The sequence below is a fragment of the Rhagoletis pomonella genome, unplaced genomic scaffold (genome assembly GCF_013731165.1).
Source record: "Rhagoletis pomonella isolate Grant_MI unplaced genomic scaffold, Rhpom_1.0 Rhpom_scaffold_00003, whole genome shotgun sequence".
Taxonomy (NCBI): domain Eukaryota; kingdom Metazoa; phylum Arthropoda; class Insecta; order Diptera; family Tephritidae; genus Rhagoletis; species Rhagoletis pomonella.
In genome coordinates this window covers 22,399,902-22,415,582 of record NW_023458557.1, presented here as the reverse complement: position 1 = coordinate 22,415,582, position 15,681 = coordinate 22,399,902, and the positions used below count along the sequence as shown (strand labels likewise).

At 39.5% G+C, this 15,681-nt stretch overlaps 2 pseudogenes; one reads left to right on the top strand and one right to left on the bottom strand.

Annotated features, from left to right (window-relative positions):
• The first annotated feature begins 1,734 nt into the window (after positions 1–1,734).
• Positions 1,735–2,506, top strand: LOC118736107 (annotated as a pseudogene).
• A 786-nt stretch (positions 2,507–3,292) lies between these two features.
• Positions 3,293–15,681, bottom strand: part of LOC118736105 — an 87,223-nt pseudogene continuing 74,834 nt past the window's right edge.

Genomic DNA, 15,681 nt, shown 5'->3' with positions numbered 1-15,681 from the left:
TATTCCTTAAAAGCACCAAGTAAATGCAGGCAACATGTAAACACAAAACAGCTGATATGCACTTTGACGCTTTATCAATTTTTACCCGGAGAAAAAGTCCGGGCTGTTTCGGGCAGGAAGAAGAAGACACTTACGATCCAATACGTTCCAATCTTCGCTCTCTATTACCCATTTTGTTGAGTACGGGAATGATTTCTGGGCTATTTTGGGCACCCGCGGGATCCCGCGTTGCGTACGGGAAAGAACCTAGTTTATACAACCGTACTAGGACGCCACTACGTTCTGACATGGGTTTAGTACGTTTTAGAAAAGTGTTTAATCTACTCCTTTAGTCCGTTTTATTAAAAAATCTACTCTATAACAAAGTTTCAATTCATGTCAATATTTAGGTATGGATGACGATGATCTTAATAAAAATGAGTCAATACATTGACAATGTTTGAATATTCTGTCTATATGTATAATTAAATTAAAATTTGAAAGAGTTGTTTACTGTTTAAGTTGAAGGTTATTACTTAGATCATCATGTGAAATATTCCAATCCTGTGATATTGCGAATGTGAAAAAGATGACACCCGGCTACTCCGAAGATTTGTTTTTACTCCAGTTGTTAGATGGTGCATACTAAATAATTTTAGTCGTCAGAGCCCTGTTTCACACATATGAAAATGAAGAAAATTCATTCATTTCATTAGAAGAATGGGATGGAAAGAACATTCATGCAGGAGGGATTACGCAATCGCAGGTAAGAACATTGTGCATACTTACAAGTGAAAAAAGAATCAGATGTTTTGCAGAAATGCCCCACAGCTGAGATCACCTGATTTTATTTGCTACAGGGTTACACTGATATCTATAAAAAAAACTTTAAACAGACTCTGACAAAAACAGCATGAATTTTGTTGATTCAGAGTTGTATACAAAATTAATGTAGTTTGAAAGGGAGCAACAACCGTACTATGGCAGAGTAGCACAAGTCATGACTATGTAATAGTAGCCGAAACTAATTGGAAAAGTGTAAAAACATTGCAAATGTTTGTCTATTATTATAGATACTAGTACAGATTATCATTGTTCAGTGCATTATTTGTTATATTACACAGTACATGATAATGAACTGTTAAATGCTGAAAACGCTTGTAACTTGTAGATCACTCAAGCTTGGGTGTGCTCAATGGACTGTCTGGGCGGATGCGCTGGCAGGCATTAAAGACTTAAATATATTCGGAAATTTAGAGTTCGGCTTGATAAATTCACTAAATTTACGTTTTTTATAAAAAATTTAATCTTACAATGGACTTTTTTTATTTTAAACTTACATTTAAGAAAACTTAATTCAACGCTATAATTACGATTTGAGTTTTCCAGTTTATAAAACACAAGCGTTAATTATGTACTTAACTATTGATATTATTCTTCATTAAGCATGAATATCAGCATACATTAAATATGAATATTATACTTAACCTACATTTTGTTCATATATAACACATAAATAATTATGTATATTTTATCCTCCAAATTAACTTTTTCTAATCTTGAAGCGAAATTCCCCACAGTAAGTGTTGCCGTGCGCGTAGGAAAACGCTGCCCACAACCCAAAAGTACGCCTCGGGGACGAAATGGTGAAAAACTGCAAAAAGGTTTATTTCTGTATATACTGTGCTGTAGAGGTTGTAAAAATTAGTAAATTTAATTTGTAATTAACACTAATATTTTTCTCTTTTCAGAACAATGGCAGTCAGTATGTACTCCACAAATGTGACTACCGCCAATTTATCCAGACATGATATGCTCGCATGGGTAAACGATTGTCTGCAAGCGCAATTTGTTAAAATTGAATAGCTCTGCACTGGCGCTGCTTATTGCCAGTTCATGGACATGCTGTTTCCCGGCTCGGTACCAATGAAAAGAGTCAAGTTCCGCACTAATTTGGAACATGAATATATTCAGAATTTTTAAATCTTACAAGCATCTTTCAAAAATATGGCCGTGGACAAGATAATCCCAATTGACAAACTGATCAAGGGCCGTTTTCAAGATACTTTCGAATTTTTTCAATGGTTTAAAAAAATTCTTCGATGCCTATTATGGTGGCCGAGGTTATGATGCCAGCGCTGCTAGAGACGGCGAACCAATGGGTTTTGGTTCGGGTGTGGTAAAAACGTTACCTGGCACTGGTAGCGGTTCGTTATCCTCACGCAAGCCAGTTTCCATAGCACCGCCGGCGCGTTCCGCAACAACATCGATGGCATTTTACTTTAAACGTAAAGATAAGGGAGGTGTCAATTTTAATTGCATGGTACCACAATCTGAATTAGATGCTGATCTAGTTAAGACAATCCTTTCCGAATATAAGATACATAACGCTGATATAACGTTGCCATATGATGCGACTAGCGATGATCTAATTGGTGTTATCGAGGGCAATCGTACTTACATACCCTGCCTTTATCTTCGAAACAAAATCGATCAGATTTCCATCGAGGAACTGGATGTATTATGATCTAACATCGACACATCATCGCTGGAATTTTGACGACTTACTAGAGATGATGTGGGATTATTTGAAACTGGTCCGAATTTACACGAAACCGATGGGTCAATTGCCGGAGTACTCCTCACCCATCGTACTACATAATGAACGCACATATATTCAGGATTTTTGTAATAAGCTGCATCGATCAATAGCTGAAGAATTTAAATTGCTTAGGTGTGGCGCTCTTCAGTTAAGCATTAACCGCAAAAAGTGAGTATCGACCATATCCTCAACGGTGAAGACGTCGTGCAAATTGTAAAGAAGGTATAAATTGGTTTACTTACGCCGTGTATTTTTAAACTTAAATAGAGTTGAAATTTTTGGCTTTAAAGACACAAAAATGCATAGTTAGTTTAACCATAGTTAGTTTACAGTTTTTACATTTAGAACATTTTCGTTAGTAACAATTTGTGCGTAGGATTGGGGCCCACGGTTGCTTTTTGTCAACAAGAATCTGCATCAACAAGTTCGTTAAATTTAAAAAATGTACAATCTTGCAGCGATTTACTAATGAGCGATGTATGTAAATATTTTTGTTTACTTAATTAATTTAACTAATTCCACTGATTTGAAAGGTATTGGTCTGAAAAAGCTGTGTTCGTAATCAGAAACAAAATACATATAGATTCCGGATTTTTTTCTCGCTGGAAGTAATTAAAAAATTTATTATGCTCGAAAAGCAGCCGTGGACGCCGGTTTAACTGTGGTCAACTACACAGAATCGGTATAATCAAAATGAGGTTTTAAGGGTGTTTATTTAATGGTATAGGTTCCAGCCTGGCGTGCGGGTCCCCAGTCCAGCTGACGGTTCTCTTCGGGGTTTCTACTATTTCCATCATCATCCTTGTTGGAAATGTCGTTGGTCTGGTAACAAAGTTTTATGTTTTTACTTTATTTTTTTTGTGTTGTTAACCGTTTTTTTGAGACCTAATTGATTTGTGTTTGCTTTCAGAGATTGCTGGCATAACGACATGCTGCATATCGTCCGATCAAGAAAAAAAAGAAGCTGATTTGCAATTTTACTCACCGAACCCTTTTGGAACCGAAGATATGTGAGTTTTTAAATATTTTTATTATTATCTTAAATTGTTCCTTTCGGGGCGGGTCTACACTATAAAGTGCAAACTCAGTTTATGCAATCTCTTCAAAATAAAGCGGATAGAAAACCAGCAACCTTGAGCTTGAACAATTTGAAACAAAGAACATAACGTACATTTGTTAAACTTGCTAGTTTTCTACTGTTTGATTCTTCTTCTGAGGCGTAATAGTTCGCTACTTCTGCAGTTATTTTAATTAGGGATTCAGATCTGAGGATGGTCGTTTTTGTCTAGCCAGATCAACCCGGGGTAATTCGGGTAAGACCATCACCGCAAATACAAAAAAAAAAAAGATACTCCTTGATAAACTAAGACGAGTTATCTAAAAAAGCTAGACATAGAATCCCTCCTATTACCTAGAAGTGGAATGTTGTGGTAAAAGGAAGTGGAATATAATAAAGGCGATGAAGGGTAATTTATGAGGCGGCAGTTGGCTCCGACTCTTGCGTCCTCGTTCCCGCAATCTGGGAAACGTGAGCAACCCGTGTGCGAGATGCGGTAACCAATCCGAGTGGAGCCTTGGGTCACGGCAGAAAGAGATGGAGCTTCGGTGGGGCCACTCCGACTTATTCGGTTTAAGGGCTCACTGAAGTCTGCAGCGTCTGTTCACCAGTAGGTGCGGCTGCAAGCGGGTGTCTGCTTGGAGCAAGCGGCTCGCTATATAAACGTGTATTTGGAGGCGAAACTACCCCTGTCCCAGCAATGGGTTGTGCGCTGGGCTTGGGACCCGCCACGTAAAAACCACTTCCAGTGAAGAAGCAAGGCAAAGCCTCGGATGAGAACCACAAAATCGTGCTTGGCGACTTCAGTGCCAGGGTGGCGACTTGGCGACTTCAGTGCCAGGGTGGGCAAGGAAGGGATCTTTGGAACCACCGTCGGAAAATTCAGCCTTCACGACGAAACGTCCGACAATGGATTGTGGCTGATCGACTTCGCCGGGGCCCGAAACATGGTAGTGCAGTACTAGGTTCAAGCATAAAAAGATCCATCAAGCTACGTGGCTGCCTCCCGATCGAAAAACGAGAAACCAAATCGATCATGTTGTGATAGACGGAAGGCACGCTTCCAGTATTTTAGACGTACGCACACTCCGAGGCCCAAACATCGACTCAGATCACTATCTTGTTGCAGCCAAGATACGCACCCGCCTCTGTGCAGCAAAAAAGTGTGCGCCCAAATATGCAAGGAAAGCTTAACGTCGAAAAGCTGCAATCACAACAGACAGCCAGCGCTTTCACTACTCGACTCGCAGCAGTGGAACCACATTTCCCGCTCGTTAAGTACCGCCGCCGAATAAGTAGTCGGATTTCAGCGAGCTCGAAAGAACAACTGGTACGATGAGGAGTGTCAGGAAGCTGCAGACAAAAAAGATGCCGCCTACAGGGCCACGCTGCGATCGGGCGCAACGCGCGCTATGTGGGACCGCTATAGGGATCTGAAGAGGGAAGCGAGACGTATTTGTCGCAATAAGATAGAGGCCGAAATACGTGAGTGCGAAGAGCTTGAAATGCTATCCAACAGGAAGAATGCACGAAAATTTTACCAGAGAGTTAGGCGACTTACGGAAGGTTTAAAGATCGGGGCGTGCTCCTGTAAGAACAATAATGGCGACCTAGTAACTGATATCCAGAGCGCACTTAAATTATGGAAGGAACACTTTTCCGCCCTACTAAAGCGTAGCAGCACGCAAAGTTGCGGAGAAAAAGAACCCGATCCCGATGATGACGGAGTCGACGTTAAACCGCCTGACTATGACGGGGTACGTATACCAATAACGCGGCTGAAAAACAACAAAGCCGCTGGAGCTGACAGCCCACCAGCTGAGCTATTCAAGTACGGCGGCGAGGAGTTGATAAGGTGCATGCATCAACTCTTGTGCAGAATATGGTCAGATGAACGCATGCCCGACGACTGGAATTTAAGTGTGCTCTGCCCAATCCACAAGAAAGTTGACCCCGCCATTCGCGCCAACTACCGCGGGATCAGCCTTCTAAGCATAGGTTACAAGGTCTTATCGAGCGTATTGTGTGCCTGATTAGGCCTTATCAGTGTGGCTTTAGACCTGGCAAATCCACCATGGACCAGGTATTCACAATACACCAAATCTTAGAAAAGACCCGCGAGGAAAGGATCGACACTCACCACCTATTTGTCGACTTTAAAGCCGTTTTTGACAGCACTAAGGGGAGTTGCCTATACGCCGCTATGTCTGAATTTGGCATCCCCTCGAAACTCACACGGCTGTGTAAAATGACGTTGAGCAATACCACCAGCTCCGTCAGAATTGGGAAAGACCTCTCCGAGCCGTTCGCCACAAATTGGGGTTTCAGACAGGGCGACTCCCTTTCATGTGACTTCTTTAATCTCATGTTGGAGAAGATAATAAGAGCTGCAGAACTGAACCCCTCAGGAACAATTTACTACAAGAGCGTGCAATTGCTGGCTTATGCCGATGACATCGACATCATCGGTAACAAAAACCGCGAAGTCTGTTCTGCCTTTTCCAAGTTGGATAGGGGAGCAAAGCGCATGGGTGTGGTGGTAAACGAGGACAAAACGAAGTATCTCCTGTCATCAAACAAACAGTCAGCACATTCGCGCCTTGGCACCCACGTCACTGTTGACAGTTACACTTTCGAGAAAATAGAGAATTTCGTTTACTTGGGAACCAGCATTAACACCGATAATAATGTCAGCATTGAAATCCAACGCAAAATACTCTTGCCAACAAGTGCTACTTTGGACTGAGTAGGCAATTCAGGAGTAATGTCCTCTTTCAACGTACGAAAACCACGCTCTATAACTCATCATGCCCGTGCTGGTATATGGCGCAGAAGCATAGACAATGACAACATCCGATGAGGCGGCTCTTGTAGTGTTTGAGAGAGAGATTTTGCGGAAGATTTACGGGCCTTTACGCGTTGGCGACGGCGAGTACCGCAGACGATGGAACGATGAGCTGTATGAGCTTTACAACGATATGGACATAGTGCAGCGAATTAAAATACAGCGGCTCCGCTGGCTTGGTCATGTCGTCCGAATGGACACCGACGCTCCAGCTCTGAAAGTATTCAACTCGGAACCCGCTGGTGGTAGCAGAGAAAGAGGGAGGCCCCCAATGCGATGGAGAGATCAGGTGGAGAAGGACTTGGCTTCACTTGGCGTTTCCAATTGGCGTCAGTTCGCACAGAGGAGAAACGACTGGCGTGCTTTGCTGAACTCGGCTAAAATCAAAGGAAATAAGGAAAGTTGGCTCCGAGTTTCCATCGTTGTATGGCGGGAGCAGAACCAACTTCACTAGGGGTCTAGTGACTTGACCTTTCTCCGTCAAGATGTCCACTACGCGCACTCTGCCATCGGTACTGCGATATAAGTTGGCCAGTCGCCCCAACCTCCATTGAATTCGCTTTTGTAGTTCGGCTAAGTACTCCACTTTCCATCGCCTGCAAAACGTCTAATGCAGTGCTTTTAGTTTTTGCTTTCGATTGACGATGGAGGCAGGGTTCTCATTCACATCAGGTTCTGGAGGAGCCATAAGATGACCACCAGTGAGAAAATGGCCTGGAGTAAGCGGCTCCAGACCATTTGGCTCATTTTAAGAGGGACTCAGTGGTCGCGAATTGAGGCATGCGTCAATCCGGCATAAACGCGTACTGAGCTCTTCAAAGGTGTATTTTTGAGCGGACGCCACCCTTTTAAAGTGGCTTTTAAAGCGGCTGACCGTAGTACTTCAGAGATTTAATCTCTTGCTTTTACGGTAGAGTCGATGATGTGTCCTCCAGCTAGCACGTCATCCACATACATGCATTTTTGTAGTATGTTAGATGCTATTGGGGAAGAACTTTCTACATCGTCAGCCAGTTGTAAAAGTGTCCTTATCGCGAGGTAAGGAGCAAAATTAATCCCGAAAGTGGCAGTCTTTAATTCGTATAGACTTACAGGTTCGTTCGGGTTTGTACGAAAAATTATCCGCTGATATTTGGTGTGCTTGCTATCCACCCACATTTTTCGGTACATCTTCTCGATGTCACTATTAAAAACGTATATGTATAACCTCCAGCGGAGTATAAGGATCGGAAGATCTGCTTGGAGTACTGGACCTGGGAGAAGTACATCGTTCAGACTTGTGCCATTAGCCGTAGGACTTGAGGAATGAAAGACGACTCGAACTTTTGTGGTGGTACTTTCTGCCGTTATGATAGCGTGGTGAGGCAGAAAGTAGTTATCGGGAGAGTCTGCTGAAATGCTATCATTTATTCTGGACATGTGTCCTAGTGATTCATATTCAGCTAGTACCCTATTATACTCTTTTTGTAGGATCCTTTGCAAGCCGCGTCTCATTCCGGAAGAACTGAAAGCATGCTCTTTTAAGAGAAGGGTCTAGGCAGATGTTTGCGGGAAATTCCTGCCTAAATGGTAGCGAGACTACGTATTTTTCGTCTTCTCGTCTACGAGTTGTCTTCCGATAAAGTTCATCACAGTATTTGTTGTCTTCGTTCAAGCTTTTGTTTTTTGATATGTCTTCTAGTCCCAGAATGCAGTAAGTTGCTTGTCCAAGGCAACCTCACTGTGATACGAAACTATATTGTTGGTTGGATGGGATGCATCTGTGCAACCGGATAATATCCAACCGAACACGGTTTCTTGGGCGAGAAGTGTACTGAGTACATTTTTCTTCAGGCCGCATAAAATAATTTGGGGATAAATATCTCCGCCAAGTACGAGGTCTACTTCTTCATTAACGTAGAATCGTTTATCAGCTAGAACAAGACCTGGAAATGCCTGCATAGTCATGGCGCTGATATGACAGGATGGTAGATTTCAAGTTAGTTTTGTTAGGACGAGCACCGTTGCATGCAGGCTGAACAATGGATCAACTGGGGATCGAAGTTCTATGCTGCATGCCTCTTTGACCTGCGCAGAGGTTGCATTCCTAATGCCCAAGACTTGGGCATGCATCCTCTTAGCTGGCAGGTTGATTCTGCGTTTGAGTCGTTCTGTTATGAACGAACACTCAGAACCAGAATCAATAAGTGTTCGGGCAGAAAACGCGATCTGTTCCTAGGAGCACACCTGAATTCGTGTTAGCGTAACAAACGTTAACGTTTTTGCTTTTATAGTTATGAGTTCTATTATTAAAGCTGCGCTTTGCTTGAGCCTGTTGAAATTTTCAAAAACGAAATTGTTTGCCGCTAGAGTCAAAATACCAAAACCCGCCAAAGAGTGTAAAATGTATCCACAACTAGAATATTTGTTATCTTTGCAATTATTTTTTTTCAGCAAAGGTTAATGGATATAAATTTGATACGTATGTACGTGTATGCTTATAAACTCGCCTCCCAACTGTGCAGATATATACGTGTAGATATATTTTTCTAGGGACCAGCAATGTCCTTATAAAACAATAAAAATGTGTGCAAATCAAAAAAACAATAGTGCAAAGATGCAAACAAAGTGACTTTGTGAATGTGATTAACGTAAATTAAAGGCTAGTTGTGAAAAAACTCCGGTGATTACTTTGAATTAAAAAGGCCAATTAACATGCAAATTGCAAAAGTGAGGTTATGTGTTCACAAACCAATGACAAGTGAGTCGTGAAGAGGTTAGTGCAACGTATTGACCAAAAGACTGATGTTGCAACTAATTTCAAAATGGATATAACACTTTTCACTGTCGTGTGTATGTGTGTGTGTGAAAACTTGAAACCAATCTTAGCTGTTGCCACTCGAATGTGGAGAATCACTTGAACACGATATCACGATATCTGATGCTTTCATAAAGTCACTGCTTATAAGGCTATCTTAAGCACCCGCGAATTTTTATATTTGGTTATTTTTTCACAAAATATGTTTATACTAGCTTATACCCGCGGGTTTCACCCCGCGCTTTTATACAAATAGAAAAAATAATTTAATGATGTTAGATTTTATTTCTGTGCCCATTTCGTTATATCTCGTTATTTTTTAAGCGATTTAAGGTATTTAGGCCGTTTAAAACTATTAAATTATAAAATCTCGTCTGCGCGCTAGGTATACGAAATATATCAATCCCTCTAAGTTTATCTTAAAATGTTTCCAGGTATACGACGCGTGAACGTGTAACCTTCTTGGAGGTGCCACGGCGAGTTCTAATACTTCCAACTCAAATTTAATAACCTGGCCTTCATAAAATACCACTTCTCATTACTGTAGCAAATGCCTCAAGAGAGCTTTAGATTATAATGCCGAACCCGGCTCTCCCTTTTCCAATTAATGAAATTTATTATGTCTTCCACAAACACTTCCAGGGATATGTGGCAAGAAAAAGTAAATTTGTACTGGAAGTGCCACGCCCCTTTTTCTTATAAAACTAATCTTCTTCCATGAATTTAGAATTGATTTTACATACCCCAGTACCAAGTCCCAGTACTCTACCATGAACACCTCTAGAGATAAACAGTAAGAGTAAGTAAGATTTGTACGGCAGGAACCATGTCCCCTTTTCGAATAACGCAAATTCTTCTCTTTGAGTATGGAATTAATTTTGTACACACATCTCGGTGCCAAGTTCCAGTCCTCTGCAATAAACACCTCCAGAGATATGCAGCATAGAAATATCAATTTGCATGGGAGTTGCCACACCACCTTTTCCAATAACTCTCATTTTTCTCCATGAGTATGGTATTAGTTTCACATACATACATGCATACATATGTATTTCCATACCAACCTTGAGTGCTTTACCCCAAACATTTGAAGAGATATGCAATATGAAATTTTTATTCAGTATGGGAGGTGCTACGCCTCTTTTCCAAAAACGTCCATTTTTCTCCGTGCATATGAACATGATTTCACATAGTGTTGGCAAACTGTTAATCTGATTAAAATTAATCCGATTAAAAATTAACGATTAAAATGTTAATCGCGTTTGTCGATTAAAATTAATTAGTCGTAATCAACTGCACGATTAATGATAACATTTTTTTAGTCGTTAATCGCTGGCTGCGATTACGTTTAATTAATTTAAAACATTAATCCTTAATCCAATTAAAAATAAAATCTGATTAATTTGTCTAGTTTGTCCGAGTTTGAAACCAAACACCAGTTATAGTAATTATTTTGTATTTTACGCTTATGAAAAGCACGTAATATAAGAAAATAGTAATTATTGTTATTAGTAATACATAAACTGGGAACTTTTACAAACCTAGTTTGCAAAACGTTTGTTGGTATATATCTTAATGAAAATGCACACCGGATTGCTTAGATTGATGAGGAAACCCGACTTAGCCATACCGGATTAACTTGCTTTGTGTGCACAGGGAAATTCCAGCATAACTTAATTAATCACCAAACTTACTTGATCAAATTAAGAGTTAATGATTAAAAAATAATTTTTTAATCGCGGTTACCATTAACTGTTTAGTCGGATTAAAATTAATCATGATTAACTGAAATCAGATTGAATTTAATCGAATTAACTAACTAATTAAAACATCAATCGATTAATGCCAACATTGATTTCACATACATATCACTATACCAAGTTTCAGTTCTCTCCCACAAATACTTCCAGCGATATGTATGTAATATGAAAATTCCAATTTGTATGGGAGGGGCCTTGAGTTATCGGACTTGCTTTCAGTCTAAGACCATCCTTCCGAAATCCGTAGTAAGTGTACTAAATTTCGCTCTGATCGGAAAACCGGTTAAGGAAGTAGCCTATTTTTTATCCAGGTCATAAACCATCTTTGAGCAAAATATTATTTTCAAGCAGGTGGCAATTCTTAAAAAAGTAGCCTATTTTCCAGTCTAGGTCATAAGCTACCTGTGTGCAAACTTTCATGCAAATCAGTTCAGTCATTTCCACGTATTAATTTAATTAAACTTTCCTAATACGTGATAACTCTTAAAATAGTAGCCTATTTTCCAACATAGGTCATAAGCTATCTCTGTGCGAAATGTCATGCAAATCTTTTCAGTCGTTTCCGCGTATTAATTTAATTAAAACTTTTTTAACAGGTGGCAACTCTTCCAAAAAATTAGCCTTTTTTCCACTGTAGGTCATAAGCTATCTGCTTGCAAAATTTCATGCAAATCCGTTCAGGCTTTTCCGCGTATTGATTTAATTAAACTTTTTAGCAGGTGGTAACTCTTAAAAAAGTAGCCTATTTTTCAACCTAGCTCATAAGCTATCTGTGTAAAAACTCCCATGCAAATCAGTTCACTCATTTCCGCGTATTAATTAAATTAAACATTTCTAACAGTTGGCAACTCTTAAGAAAGGTAGCCTACTTTCTAACCTAGGTCATAAGCTATCTGTGTGCAAAATTTCATGCAAATCCGTTTAGTCGTTTCCGTGTATTAATGTAATTAAACTTTTTTAACAGGTGGCAACTCTTCCAAAAAATTAGCCTATTTTGCACTGTAGGTCATAAGCTATCTGCTTGCAAAATTTCATGCAAATCCATTTAGTCGTTTCCGCGTATTAATTTAATGAAACTTTTTTAACAGGTGGCAACTCTTAAGAAAAGTAGCCTATTTTCCAATCTAGGTTATAAGCTATCTGTGTGCAAATTTTCATGCAAATCCATTCAGTCATTCCCGCATATTAAATAAATGAAACTTTTTTAACAGGTGGCAACTCTTAAAAAATTAGCCTATTAACCAATCTGGACCATAGGCTATCTGCGTACAAAATTTCATGCAAATCCGTGTAGTCGTTTCCGCGTGATGATTTCCCAAACATCCAAACATACAAACTTTCACATTTATAATATTTATAAGATAAGATAAGATTGTGGTAAAGTGCACTGAATATAACCACGTACCTTGCGACTGGTTGGTTTCAATGTTGAGTTGTGGCGGTATATGAGGAGTTGAATGCTGGAAAAGTGTTGTTTGGTGACGAAAAACTTTTAAATTTGTGGGGCAGACGTGGTGTCCTTGTATGATTCGCTGTTGTGGCAGACCCAATTTGGTTGTGGCAAACTCGCTTTGAAAAAGACGGTGGACTGTATTTCTATTGTTTCGCTGGTATTCGAATTATCGCACGGTCCCAAAATTGGCGCTGGCAATGTTGAATGGTTAGTTAAGTCCGACGGCTCCGAATGGACCAAATGTTTATACGGGGGCGTTTGGGACTAACGCTCCGGTATAAATGTGAAAGGATGAAATAAATAAAAAGCAAGATATTTCAATTTTATTAATTGATTAAATACAGAGTCGCTTTATTTATATATATATGTAGTTGGATATGTACAACGATTGAAATACCTGTGGAAATGAGTGGCCTGGTAGCTGATGTGCCCGCGCTGATCTTCTAAACCGAAGTGATTAAAAAGGTTTACGGGACCTTAAATTGAACTACCGGACAGTAACTGACGTTAAGGGGAAACTTAACGAAAGTTCATTAAAATTAACCGCGCATACTAATACATGTACGCATGTATGTATCCGTGTATGCACATAGGCATATATATGTATGCCCATACAGACACTTATGCACGTACATATGTTGGCATTAGGGTGGTGCGTAAACAAGTAATATTTAGGCTGAAGGCCTAAACAACTATTGTTAATGACAGTAGTATTTATTTACCATTTGTTGTGAATTTAAATGAAACAGCTGTTCTTGTCTAGCTGAAATATTTTCAAAGCAAACATTTTGCACCTAAAGGTTGCGCAAACTTCTCATAAGCCATACAAAATTAAGAAAAAAATGTTTCCTTCAACCTCAATTGCATTTCATATAAATTAAAATGAATAAATTGATGAAACTCTCGTAGAGGCTACAGTAAAAAGGTAATCGAGAGATGCTTCCAATCCTCTGGAGGTGAACTCGACAATGTAAGTAACGAATAAGTTTTATTTGTTAATTATTAAAAACAATTCTTTAGATTTCAGAGAAACTTTCGACTTTCGAAAGAAGCTGTTATATACATATGTATATATGTTCTAACAGAAGTGGAGATCGACTTGAGCGCACGTAAAAAACGCCGTCCTCCCAAATATATTAAAGGCTTTCAGAACTGCGGCCGCTGTGGTGCAGTGGTAAGCAGTGCGCGCTCCACTCGCAGCGCCTAGGTTCAAGCCCTTGTCAAAGCAACATCGCAAACAAATTTAGAAAAAAGGTTTTCTTAACAGCGGTCGCCCCTTGGCAGGCAATGAGAAACTTCCGAGTGTATTTATGCCATGAAAAACAGCTTCTCATAAAAATACAATCGCCGTTCGGAGCCGGTATAAAACTGTAGGTCCATCCACTTTGTATGAAAATCCACACACCACACACAAATCCACAAATCGGTGGAGAAGCTCGTCCAAATACTAACATATGTGTAAGCGCCAATCAAACTGTGAGATTTCTTCCACAGGGATCATACCAACAGAGTGTTGACACTAAGGCGTTACATGGATTAGGCCAACCTACGGTTTCTATTGTGTTTAAAAAAATGTCCATACTTCATACCGAATTTATCACTAACTAGTGCTCGGAAATTCGAAATAATCAAATGCCTAAACCGTACCCCTCGGAAAAGCAATACGCTCAACTCGATGTTTTGTTCTCGCAACTTTCGGCCTGAAAAATTTCAATATTTTGTTCAGATCGTGTCCATAAATTCATGTTATTCATTTTAATACATTATTTTATTTTTGTTAAATTGTATCGTATCGTATAAAAATGGACAACCGCTTGCAAGCATATGGAATTGAACAGCTGATACGATAGCTATCTTATGGTAATACCAAAATTCAACGCTATACGATAAACGGTAGCTATCGAATTTCATACGCTATAATTTATTTCGTTATACAGAATGCATCGTGTATCGTATGGATTCATAATAGGGGGGTTAGATGCATCTTCAAACATAAACAAGGTCTAATACTTTGCCAAACTTATTGCGAAGTACATTAACTTGATTTAGGCAGAGTTCAGCCGACTCCTCTAATGGGTCGATTATGGATAGCAACCGAACTTCAGTTGCGTTGCTAGTTTCCGAAAAGGTATTACTGATGGCAACTGGCAACTGCAGTTGCCACAAAGTGTGTATTCAGGCAACCACATTTTTGTGGTTACTGGGAAGGTTTTTGGAGCCTATTTAGGAGCAAAAATTGAAAAGCATGTGAAATATTTTAGCTTTTAATAGTTTAATCGATATTAACATTTTGTAATGTATTTTTTTTTCTTTTTACAGAATATCGTGAAAATTACAACAAAACCACGATTTGAAATTTCAGTCCCCATGATGTACGTGCTTTTGGTGAATCAAAAGTGAACTGACTGCAAATTTTTTCCTCTGTCAACTGAAGCGCCTCTTTTAAAATTGCCAACACACAAAATTTCCTAAATTGAAGTGTTTGCTGCGGGACTTCCTTCTGATAAAAATTGAAGAAATGCGCAAACTTTTAGGAGGGGAGTGTTGAAGTTGTTCTCTGTGCATTAACCAAATGTACTAGAGCCTCTTTTGAATGTCGACAATATGCCTTGAATGGAATACAAAAATATAAAAGAAAAACCTTGAAACCATTATCTTTGGCTTACAGTGCAGGCGGTAGCTCTTAGAGGGTTGGAATGATCCTTTAAATGTCGCCTGATTGAGGCTGCGTCCGTGCACTCCTCCTTAGCATTATTGCTGACATTTATTTAAAACTCTTTACTTTAATAATTTCATTTTACTAGCACAGCTTGTTTACAACCACTTGCCGGTGGTCGAACTGTCAAATTTCGATTATCGATAACTCTGCAGCAACTGACGATAGTTGCCATTCGTAATACAAATTTTTTTTCCAGTTCCGTAGCCAGTAGGCAACCGAACCGTAGTTGCATTGCTATCCGTAATCGACCCATAAAAAAACGTTGTTGCACGCACTAGACGAGAAAAGTACGATATCATTGTCAATGATGTTCCATGATACATTTGGTAAACTAAAGGCACCCAATACAATCATTGAATCAGAGGGTTTAATCATTAAATTAAGTGATTTCAGTAAAGAGAAATGTTGTGAATACACTGATAACACTGGTCTACAAATTTCAACTTTTTTTCTGCGAATAAGACGGGAC